Source organism: Oncorhynchus gorbuscha, unplaced genomic scaffold, assembly GCF_021184085.1.
Source record: "Oncorhynchus gorbuscha isolate QuinsamMale2020 ecotype Even-year unplaced genomic scaffold, OgorEven_v1.0 Un_scaffold_4814, whole genome shotgun sequence".
Lineage (NCBI taxonomy): Eukaryota > Metazoa > Chordata > Actinopteri > Salmoniformes > Salmonidae > Oncorhynchus > Oncorhynchus gorbuscha.
This window is the reverse complement of record NW_025748751.1, coordinates 1-12,653: the sequence shown is the minus strand read 5'-3', so window position 1 is coordinate 12,653 and position 12,653 is coordinate 1. Positions and strand designations below refer to the sequence as shown.

Here is a 12,653-nt window from a genome sequence, read left to right as displayed (position 1 = left end):
ATAGCAGGTAAGCCTCTACAGCCAGCTGAAACATATAAAGTTACAACATAGCAGGTAAGCCTCTACAGCCAGCTGAAACATATAAAGTTACAACATAGCAGGTAAGCCTCTACAGCCAGCTGAAACATGAAATGTTACAACATAGCAGGTAAGCCTCTACAGCCAGCTGAAACATATAAAGTTACAACATAGCAGGTAAGCCTCTAGAGCCAGCTGAAACATGAAACGTTACAACATAGCAGGTAAGCCTCTACAGCCAGCTGAAACATGAAACGTTACAACATAGCAGGTAAGCCTCTACAGCCAGCTGAAACATGAAACGTTACAACATAGCAGGTAAGCCTCTACAGCCAGCTGAAACATGAAACGTTACAACATAGCAGGTAAGCCTCTACAGCCAGCTGAAACATGAAACGTTACAACATAGCAGGTAAGCCTCTACAGCCAGCTGAAACATGAAACGTTACAACATAGCAGGTAAGCCTCTACAGCCAGCTGAAACATGAAACGTTACAACATAGCAGGTAAGCCTCTACAGCCAGCTGAAACATGAAACGTTACAACACAGCATTCATTTCCTCTCCCTCCTTCCCCCCTACATCCCGGCCGGCTGGCATTCTGTCGTGCTCCAACTCCCTCACTCCCTGAAACATCTACTTCTTTCCATCTCCCTCTCTCCCTCATTTCCCTCTCAGAAGCGGATCTGCCATTTTGCTTGCATGCAAAGGGACTAATGCCTTTGGCTATCATAATGTTCACAATGCTCTTTTCTGCCTCCCAAATGGCACCCTGTGGGTCCTGGTCTAAAGTAGTGCATTAAACAGGGTGTCATTTGGGATGCAGACATCATGTTGAGATGAATGCTGAGTAGCTCTGTGCAGACAGACGGGCGGGCAGGCAGGCAGGGAGACAGACAGGGGTGAGTGTGGAAGGGGACGGTCGGGGACTTACTAGTGCAGTAGAGCTCGTTCTTTAGACAGGTATGTCTGTGATGATGTCAAATACACTATCATTCCCATAATACAGTCAGAGACATGAGCTCTGTTCAGTGACTTTCAGCAGAATATCGATGCTTGTTGTTATTATCGTTTAGTGAACGACAACAACAGTTGATGCAAGTTTGGATATGCCAGAAGGTCTTGATTCAGTAATGCCCCAGAAACACATCTCTTAGAGTTGGAAGGTGATCGCTGGGCACAATGGAAGGCTGTTTCTATACTGAAGGGGTTTGTTTTTTGTCACACAACAGACTTAACAGGCAGACTAACAGAGGATGGATGGATAGATAGATAGAATCTACAACCACGTGAACACTCTAGAACCATTTGAACACTCTAGAACCATATGAAAAATTTAGAACCATGTGACCACTCTAGAACCATGTGAACACTCTAGAACCATGTGACCACTCTAGAACCATGTGAACATTCTAGAACCATATGACTGCTCTAGAACCATGTGAACACTCTAGAACCATGTGAACATTCTAGAACCATGTGACCACACTAGAACCATGTGAACACTCTAGAACCATGTGACCACTCTAGAACCTTTTGAACATTCTTGAATCATGTGATCGCTCTAGAACCATGTGAACATTCTAGAACCATGTGGACACTCTAGAACCATGTGACCGCTCTAGAACCATGTGAACGCTCTAGAACCATGTGACCGCTCTACAACCATGTGAACACTCTAGAACCATGTGAACACTCTAGAACCATGTGAACTCTCTAGAACCATGTGAACACTCTAGAACCATGTGAACACTCTAGAACCATGTGAACACTCTAGAACTATGTGATTGCTCTACAACCATGTGAATGCTCTAGAACCATGTGAACGCTCTAGAACCATGTGACCGCTCTAGAACCATGTGACCGCTCTACAACCATGTGAACACTCTAGAACCATGTGAACGCTCTAGAACCATGTGAACACTCTAGAACCATGTGAACACTCTAGAACCATGTGACCGCTCTACAACCATGTGAACATTCTAGAACCATGTGAACACTCTAGAACCATGTGAACACTCTAGAACCATGTGAACACTCTAGAACTATGTGATTGCTCTACAACCATGTGAACTCTCTAGAACCATGTGAACACTCTAGAACCATGTGAACTCTCTAGAACCATGTGAACACTCTAGAACTATCTGTTGAACTTCCCACATCAGGGGTCAGTGGATGCCATTCCATATTTTGTTTCTGTCAAGTTCACTCTCTAGAACTCATCTTGAACTCTCTAGAACCATGTCTGTCTCTCTCTCCTTGTCTCTCTCTCTTGAACTCCCTCTCTCACTCTGGATGTCTCTCTCTCTTCCTATCTCTCTCTCTCTTCTCTCTCAAGTTCTCTCTCTCACTCAGGGGTCTCTCTCTCTCTTCTCTCTCTCTCTCTCTCTCTCTCTCTCTCTCTCTCTCTCCATCTCTCTCTCTCTCTCTCCTTGTCTGTCTCTCTCTCTCCTCCTCTCTGTCTCTCTCTCTCCTTATTCTCTCTCTCTCCTTATTCTCTGTCTCTCTCCTTGTCTGTCTCTCTCTCTCTCTCTCTCTCTCTCTCTCTCTCTCTCTCTCTCTCTCTCTCCTTGTCTGTCTCTCTCTCTCTCTCCTTCTCTGTCTCTCTCTCCTTATTCTCTCTCTCTCCTTATTCTCTGTCTCTCTCCTTGTCTGTCTCTCTCGCTCTCCTTCTCTGTCTCTCTGTCCTTCCTCTCTGTATCTCTCTCTCTCTCCTTCATCTTTGTCTCTCTCCTTCATCTCTGTCTCTCTGTCCTTCCTCACTGTCCTCAGGCCCTATATTACAGTCTGTACTGGGAACCATTAACATCATATTCTATGTTACTGCTTAACTGTTAGCCTCTTCTGACAGTGCAGGTTGGTTGGTACTATAACAATGCATCTCATGACCGGTACAGAGGAACTGATCTAGTCGACTATAGTCCAGGGAGGCACTTCCGTTTGAGTATGTAGGACATAAATAAGAGGGTTAAAGTTCAAGGCACTAGAAAACACATTTCACTATTTTGTTCCGTGTTTCAGTTTAGTTCTGTATAGGCCATTAAATATGTATGAAATACAAAATCAAAAATACATAAATGCTGTAAAAATGAATAACAATATGGAAGTCACCATTTTCATTAGTGGGGAGGGAGGGGGGTTTGGTATCCCAGTAGGTCTCCTCCTCTGTGGGTAGGGAGGGGGGTTTGGTATCCCAGTAGGTCTCCTCCTCTGTGGGGGGGAGGGAGGGGGGTCTTCCTCTGTGGGGAGGGAGGGTAGGTCTCCTCCTCTGTGGGGAGGGAGGGGGTTTGGTATCCCAGTAGGTCTCCTCCTCTGTGGGGAGGGAGGGGGTTTGGTATCCCAGTAGGTCTCCTCCTCTGTGGGGAGGGAGGGGGGGTATTAGGTCTCCTCCTCTGTGGGGAGGGAGGGGGTTTGGTATCCCGGTAGGTCTCCTCCTCTGTGGGGAGGGAGGGGGTTTGGTATCCCAGTAGGTCTCCTCCTCTGTGGGGAGGGAGGGGGGTTTGGTATCCCAGTAGGTCTCCTCCTCTGTGGGGAGGGAGGGGGGTTTGGTATCCCAGTAGGTCTCCTCCTCTGTGGGGAGGGAGGGGGGTTATCCCAGTAGGTCTCCTCCTCTGTGGGGAGGGAGGGGGTTTGGTATCCCGGTGGGGAGGAGGTCTCCTCCTCTGTGGGGAGGGAGGGGGTTTGGTATCCCAGTAGGTCTCCTCCTCTGTGGGGAGGGAGGGGGTTTGGTATCCCAGTAGGTCTCCTCCTCTGTGGGGAGGGAGGGGGGGTTTGGTATCCCAGTAGGTCTCCTCCTCTGTGGGGAGGGAGGGGGTTTGGTATCCCAGTAGGTCCTCCTCCTCTGTGGGGAGGGAGGGGGTTTGGTATCCCAGTAGGTCTCCTCCTCTGTGGGGAGGGAGGGGGGTATTAGTAGGTCTCCTCCTCTGTGGGGAGGGAGGGGGTTTGGTATCCCAGTAGGTCTCCTCCTCTGTGGGGAGGGAGGGGGTTTGGTATCCCAGTAGGTCTCCTCCTCTGTGGGGAGGGAGGGGGGGTTAGGTCTCTCCTCTGTGGGGAGGGAGGGGGTTTGGTATCCCAGTAGGTCTCCTCCTCTGTGGGGAGGGAGGGGGTTTGGTATCCCAGTAGGTCTCCTCCTCTGTGGGGAGGGAGGGGGGTTAGGTCTCCTCTGTGGGGAGGGAGGGGGTTTGGTATCCCGGTAGGTCTCCTCCTCTGTGGGGAGGGAGGGGGTTTGGTATCCCTGTAGGTCTCCTCCTCTGTGGGGAGGGAGGGGGTTTGGTATCCCAGTAGGTCTCCTCCTCTGTGGGGAGGGAGGGGGTTTGGTATCCCAGTAGGTCTCCTCCTCTGTGGGGAGGGAGGGGGTTTGGTATCCCAGTAGGTCTCCTCCTCTGTGGGGAGGGAGGGGGTTTGGTATCCCGGTAGGTCTCCTCCTCTGTGGGGAGGGAGGGGGTTTGGTATCCCAGTAGGTCTCCTCCTCTGTGGGGAGGGAGGGGGTTTGGTATCCCAGTAGGTCTCCTCCTCTGTGGGGAGGGGGGGGTTTGGTATCCCGGTAGGTCTCCTCCTCTGTGGGGAGGGAGGGGGGGGGTCTCCTTTGGTATCCCAGTAGGTCTCCTCCTCTGTGGGGAGGGAGGGGGTTTGGTATCCCAGTAGGTCTCCTCCTCTGTGGGGAGGGGGGGGGTTTGGTATCCCGGTAGGTCTCCTCCTCTGTGGGGAGGGAGGGGGTTTGGTATCCCAGTAGGTCTCCTCCTCTGTGGGGAGGGAGGGGGTTTGGTATCCCAGTAGGTCTCCTCCTCTGTGGGGAGGGAGGGGGTTTGGTATCCCGGTAGGTCTCCTCCTCTGTGGGGAGGGAGGGGGGTTAGGTCTCCTCCTCTGTGGGGAGGGAGGGGGTTTGGTATCCCAGTAGGTCTCCTCCTCTGTGGGGAGGGAGGGGGTTTGGTATCCCAGTAGGTCTCCTCCTCTGTGGGGAGGGAGGGGGGGGTATCCCAGTAGGTCTCCTCCTCTGTGGGGAGGGAGGGGGTTTGGTATCCCAGTAGGTCTCCTCCTCTGTGGGGAGGGAGGGGGTTTGGTATCCCAGTAGGTCTCCTCCTCTGTGGGGAGGGAGGGGGGTTTGGTATCCCAGTAGGTCTCCTCCTCTGTGGGGAGGGAGGGGGTTTGGTATCCCGGTAGGTCTCCTCCTCTGTGGGGAGGGAGGGGGTTTGGTATCCCGGTAGGTCTCCTCCTCTGTGGGGAGGGAGGGGGTTTGGTATCCCGGTAGGTCTCCTCCTCTGTGGGGAGGGAGGGGGGTTTGGTATCCTCTGTGGGGAGGGAGGGGGTCTCCTCCTCTGTGGGGAGGGAGGGGGTTTGGTATCCCAGTAGGTCTCCTCCTCTGTGGGGAGGGAGGGTGGTTTGGTATCCCAGTAGGTCTCCTCCTCTGTGGTTGAGGTCCTGTCCTGTCCTGTCTGTCCAGTCCAAATAGTAGTTCCGTCACCGTACTGTATTCCCCTTACACCCGGGCCAGGCTGTATTCCCCTTACACCCGGGCCAGGCTGTATTCCCCTTACACCCGGGCCAGGCTGTATTCCCCTTACACCCGGGCCAGGCTGTATTCCCCTTACACCCGGGCCAGGCTGTATTCCCCTTACACCCGGGCCAGGCTGTATTCCCCTTACACCCGGGCCAGGCTGTATTCCCCTTACACCCGGGCCAGGCTGTATTCCCCTTACACTCCAGGCTGTATTCCCCTTACACCCGGGCCAGGCTGTATTCCCCTCACACCCGGGCCAGGCTGTATTCCCCTTACACCCGGGCCAGGCTGTATTCCCAAGGTCCCTCGAACCCCGCAAGCTATTTAAATACTGACGTCATGCATGGAATCAGCCAGGACACATGGTACCGTAGTCAGATAGGCCGTAATGCAGTAGTTTGACATGCCACGATCTCTCCCCCCCCAAAAATAATATAGATGTTTCTGTTCCCTTAAGATTTAACATTCAGCACTTAAATGCTCCTAAACATAATAAACATCATAACTTAAATAATAAATAAGCAGTGCACTTTTGGTGAAACCTAAATGACAGAGAGAGAGAAAACCAAACCATAAAAAGAGAGAATTGGTCCGTTTTGGATCCGGTTTTAGGAGGAGAAATATAATACAGGCTGTTGTTGTTGTTTTAAATAATACAAATAATGTAACATTACCTGAGGTAATGTGTCACGCATGCCAGTAATATAAAACAGTGTCTCAACATGCTAATTTCAAGCTTTTTAAAAATTATATATATATATATATTTTTTTTTAATGAAGATTATTATCTCCCATGGCATCATCATCATCGTTGTGTTATCGTCACACCCCTGTGGGATTAGAGCAGGTGTTTTTGTTTCAGCATCTGCTTGGGATAGAAAGTAGCAGCAGTTTACAGATGTCATCTGGTCTACAAACAGCCCCCACTTCTCATCCTGTCTCCTTGGCAACAGGAGACCAGTGTTTTAGTTCTCTGTTTTCTGTGTGGGGTTTTTGTTTGTTGTTTGTTTCTATTGTGATAAAGTGCTTAGCTGATCACTCAGCAGGTAACTAGCAATCGTCGGAACAACAACTGCACCTAGCGGACAACGTTGGTCGATCTCTCTCTCTCTCTCTGTGACTGCAGATGGTTGTTGGGTTCGGGCTGAGATTCCATAATCCTTTTCTCTTTCTTCAGCAGATGCCGGTGCATTACGCAACTCACCCTCACCCAAGTTCCACTGTAATCCATAATCCATAATCCAAATTATTCATGATCCATGATACATTATCCACGATACATTATCCACGATACATTATCCATGATACATTATCCATGATCCATGATACATTATCCATGATCCATTATCCATGATCCATTATCCATGATCCATAATCCATTATCCATGATCCATTATCCATGATCCATAATCCATTATCCATTATCCATGCAAAACCGTTTCTTCTTCAATGATCATGTTGTGTTTTCCCCGTTTCATATTTCAACGGCAGGATGTTTTCCGGTATATCTCCGATAACGTTAGGAACATAAAGATAATGTGTTATTATAATACTTTTATCATTCCCATTTTGAGAGTCAAACAAACCTTATTTTTTTATCCTCTTTTGGTGAAACAGTTTTCTCTTTATTCATTCAAATGTAATTAACGCAAATGCAAGAAAAAACGCATTATTAACGAAGTTAAATCAAGCATCTCCCGAAACATTTCTACAATATTTACAACGAACGGGGTGTCCTCATATCCCCATGATGTCGCTGCCGAATGAATGTATATATTTCTAAACATCAGTCAGCAGCTTGCCCTTATTCACGCAGTTCTGGTTGAGGACAGGCGTACAGTTAGCAGTTCTGAGATTCGCGTCCCTAAAGTTATCAATACTATTGTTGATCCCTTCGTCTATTTCCATGTATTCTGACTTGCCGGCGATAGAGTTGGAGCTGCGGCGCGATGAGTTGCTGTCGGAGTTAAGGTCCTGGTTGCTGACGTTAAGAAGCTGCGCCTGCTCCTCTCCCTCCGTCTCCCGGTGATAGAAATAGTTAAAGTTGGACACGATGACAGGCACGGGCAGCGCGATGGTCAGCACTCCGGCGATGGCGCAGAGCGAGCCCACGATCTTCCCGCCGATGGTCACCGGGTACATGTCCCCGTAGCCCACCGTTGTCATGGAGACCACGGCCCACCAGAAGGCGTCGGGGATGCTTGTGAAAAAAGATTCCTTCTCCTCCGCCTCGGCGAAATAGACAGCGCTGGAGAAGAGGATGACTCCGATGAAGAGGAAGAAAATGAGCAGCCCCAACTCTCTCATACTGGCTTTGAGGGTTTGTCCTAATATCTGAAGCCCCTTGGAGTGTCTGGACAGCTTGAAGATCCTGAACACCCTGACCAGCCGGATGACCCTGAGGATGGCCAGAGACGCGGCCTGCTCACTCGGTTTCTCCTTCCCCTCCTGGTCCTCTGCCAGCTCGGTGCCCAGCGTGATGAAGTAGGGTATGATAGCTACTATGTCTATAGTATTCATCATGTTTTTAAAGAAAGCTGCCTTGCTAGGGCAGGCGAAGAACCGCACTATCAACTCAAAGGAGAACCAGATTATACACAGGGTCTCCACTATGAAGAAAGGATCGGTGAGAATATTTGGCTTATAATAGAATGTCACGTTGCCTACAGTTTCCATCCTTCCCCTGGGGTCCTCTTTGAGTTCTGGCAGCGTCTCCAAACAGAATATGACTATTGAAATTAAGATAACCATCACAGATACTATAGCTATCCCTCTGGCGGGTCCCGAACTCTCCGGGTATTCGAACAACAACCAGACCTGTCGTTGAAACTCTTTCTCCGGTAAGGGTTTTCCTCTTCTCTAATAAAGCCTTCGTCTTCTCTAAACTTCTCCATGGCCTCTGCCCCGAGCTCGTAGAACTTGATCTCCTCGGAGAACATATCAAGAGGAACGTTGACGGGCCTCCTCAACCGTCCACCGGACTGGTAGTAATATAGAATAGCGTCAAAACTCGGCCGGTTCCGGTCAAAAAAGTACTCGTTTCTAAGCGGGTCGAAGTAGCGCATCCTCTTTTTGGGGTTACCTAGTAACGTCTCGGGGAACTGACTGAGTGTCTTTAACTGGGTCTCGAAGCGCAGCCCTGAGATATTAATGACAACCCTCTCGCAGCACTCCTGGTCCTCGTGGTGTGGTGGGTAGGTGTCCTGCAGGTGCCCCGGCAGGGTGGACGTCTCATCCATGTTATCTCCGGCCACCACAGTCATCCTGGCGGTGTTGCCCGGGCTCGGCGCAGCGCTATGCGGCAGGAGATGCTCGGCTCAGCCCGGTGGGGGCAGGCATCTAGTAGCTGTCACTGCGCGCCTCAGATTTCTCCCCTCTCTCTCTCTTCTGTCTGATAGAAACCCCCCTTGCATTCACCCGGGCCAGGCAGGCAGAGGGCTCGCCAAGCGCCGCTCCTCTTAAGGCTCCCTTGCTCCTCTCTCCGAGTAGTCCTCCATTGCTGCTCCTCCTTCTTCTTCTTCTCCTTCGTCTTCCACCTAGTCGGAGGGAGGAAGGGAAGAGTGAGAAATAAAAGGAATCGAATGCAAGAGAGAGAGAGAGAGATCTTTTTTTCCAGCTCAGCAGTGTTATCTCAGTGTTTGTGACATGCTGTAATCTAGATGGGGGGGAGAGGACGCCCACCTAACAGCGGGGGGTACCAGGAACAGGTTGACCAGCATAGAGGACATCCAGGAGACAACAACACTGTGATATGGAGACAATTGCTTATCTCATACATCATTATTCCAGTTTCACTACTACTGTCCACCCTCTGCTTCTCCACCCACTGTACTAACCCTCTACACACTAAACACCTATTACCTTATAATAACTACAACACCAATGACAATAACGACCGTTAATAAAGATACGTTAATAATTACCGAACTGTCGGCTCTGTTATTAATTACCTGGATTTCTGTTTGGTGGTGGTGCACCCGCCAGCCACGGCTACAACTTTTACAGTCCCGGTGTTTTGTTTTAAAGGTGGCGGATATCACTTTACTGCACTGTACAGTACGAGCTTCGGTGAAATATTCATAGACTGTACTGTCTCCGTTAATATCACCCACGTTATTCCGGTGTTATTGGCTTCTAACGTCGACTGGAGCGACCGTTAATATCACCCACATTATTCCGGTGTTATTGGCTTCTAACGTCGACTAGGGCGACCGTTAATATCACCCACGTTATTCCGGTGTTATTGGCTTCTAACGTCGACTAGGGCGACCTTCTTGAGGTACCGAACGGCTCTGAAACGCCTTGGAAGAAGCGTAAATCTCTTGACAGGCAATTTAAAACCATGCTGAAGAAACGGCACGAACGAGGAATAGAGAGAATATAATATAATACGAAAGAAAGAAAATAAAAGCCGTTAACTTGAGCTCCTCTCCAACGGACGGCAACACCGACTAGTAGTTCCCACTTGGTCTTTTGACCGTCACGCGTGGCTGCGCTCTCCAGCGGCGTGGTCGTGAAATTAAGATGGTGTGAGTGAGAAGGTTTGAGCTGAACACGTTAGTGGGGCAGTGAGAGAGAGAGAGAGAGAGAGAGAGAGAGAGCACAGAACCATTTCCCTCCTCGGCTCCGCTCTGCTCTGCACTGCAGTTTGCCGCATCAGCAGAAACGCGACGTTATAAAGCTCCCCTCTCCTGGTTTGGTGCAGTAGAACAGCTAGAACTCAACATGACGCGGCCGTCCCAAGACGCACCGCTGTAAACGCACCCATTCTCCCCGCCTAGATAAACATGTAGCACCTGTCAAACAACCACCGGGGTTTAAGGTATCACTGAGTCACAGCCAATATAATACTTAAATCATGTAAACGCATGTTGCAGGATTTTATACAGAGAGAGGTGGGGAGGGGGGAGGGAGGGAGGTGGGGAGGGAGGGGGGAGGGAGGGAGGTGTGGAGGGAGGGAGGGGGAAGACGGAGAGAGAGAGAGGTGTGGAGGGAGAGAGGGGGGAAGACGGAGAGGGAGAGAGAAGACAGAGAGACAGAGAGAGAGGTGGGGAGGGAGGGGGAAGACAGGGAGAGAGAGAGAGAGAGAGAGAGAGAGAGAGAGAGAGAGAGAGAGAGAGAGAGAGAGAGAGAGAGAGAGAGAGAGAGAGAGAGAAGAGAGAGAGAGAGAGAGAGAGACAGAGAGAGAGAGAGACAGAGACAGAGACAGAGACAGAGACAGAGAGAGCAGAGAGAGGGAGAGAAGGGGGGAGCGGACGACAATGCAGACATACTGTACTATAACACATGTTGCCACACACACACACACACACACACACACACACACACACACACACACACACACACACACACACACACACACACACACACACACACACACACACACACACACACACACACACACACACACACACACACACACCGGCAGCACCGAAACAACAGATCATTGTGTAAGCCACCTCTGCTGTAAAAACCCGAGTCATTGTACGGTGGCGTGACTGGTTGAGATATATTTAAATCCCTCTGGCAAACGGAGCTAATCTAAACGGTGATGCGATGAGCCAATTACATTTTAGGCAAATTGACGATGACGGAGAAACGGGGTTGAACGACACAATGAGTGATTCTATTTGACTGTTTTCATCTCTGGGTATGTGACCGGGAGTTTATTTTAGCGTCCTTTATTTAACTAGGCAAAACAGTTATTATCGACACGTTCTTATTTACAATGGCGGCCTACTCCGGCCAAACCCGGACGACGCTGGGCCAATTGTGCGCTGCCCTATGGGACTCCTACTCACGGCCGGATGTGATACAGCCTGGATTCGAACCAGGTACGATAGTGACGCCTCTTGCGCTGAGATGCGGTGCCTTAGACCGCTGCGTCACTCGGTAGTGGCACCAACAGGAAATCTCCTCCAATGATAAGACGTGTTTATGAGCTGCATCGTGTGATGTAAAGGCTGGGGTCTCTTCCCACGTAAACACCTACAGTGGGTCTCCTTGATAAAATTCTTATTGGTTCACGTTTAGTATGTCAACAGAAGTGAATTTAAAATACAATTGAACCTTGCTCTCTGTGTCTGCCATTCTGTGGTCCAGGATTTTCATCACGGTGATTAAACTATGGTTTCAATAGTTTAAATAATTATGACCTCAGATATATGTCTAGTTGGGCCATGGCTTCCAGCATCATATAGGCTAGTAGGTGTTCCCCTGTCCCCAAGACAAGGTGACTGGTAGTAGCACTCACCAACGGATTTAACTCCAGGGGGTTTAACACCAGGGGGTTTAACACCAGGGGGTTTAACACCAGGGGGTTTAACACCAGGAGGTTTAACACCAGGAGGTTTAACACCAGGGGGTTTAACTCCAGGGGGTTTAACACCAGGGGGTTTAACACCAGGAGGTTTAACTACAAGAGATTTAACACCAGGGGGTTTAACACCAGGGGGTTTAACACCAGGGGGTTTAACACCAAGGGGTTTAACACCAGGGGGTTTAACACCAGGGGGTTTAACACCAGGGGGTTTAGTTCACCAGGGGGAGTTTAACACCAGGGGTTTAACAGCAGGGGGTTTAACACCAGGGGTTTAACACCAGGGTTTAACACCAGGGGTTTAACACCAGGGGGTTTAACACCAGGGGGTTTAACACCAGGGAGTTTAACACCAGGGGGTTTAACACCAGGGGGTTTAACACCAGGGGGTTTAACACCAGGGGATTCAGCACCAGGAGGTTTAACACCAGGGGGTTTAACACCAGGGGGTTTATCACCAGGGGTTTAACACCAGGGGGTTTAACACCAGGGGTTTAACACCAGGGGTTTAACACCAGGGGTTTAACAGCAGGGGTTTAACACCAGGGGTTTAACACCAGGGGTTTAACAGCAGGGGGTTTAACACCAGGGGTTTAACACCAGGGGTTTAACACCAGGGGTTTAACACCAGGGGTTTAACACCAGGGGTTTAACCAGAGGTTTAACCAGGGGAGGGGTTTTACCAGGGGTTTTACAAGAGATTTAACAACACCAGGGGGTTTAACACCAGGGGTTTAACACCAGGGGTTTAACACCAGGGGTTTAACACCAGGGGTTTAACACCAGGGTTTAACACCAGGAGTTTAACACCAGGGGTTTA

At 49.9% G+C, this 12,653-nt stretch overlaps 1 pseudogene; it reads right to left on the bottom strand.

The window, feature by feature from the left end:
- Positions 1–6,889: 6,889 nt before the first annotated feature.
- On the bottom strand, positions 6,890–10,069 carry LOC124028760 (annotated as a pseudogene).
- Positions 10,070–12,653: the final 2,584 nt, after the last annotated feature.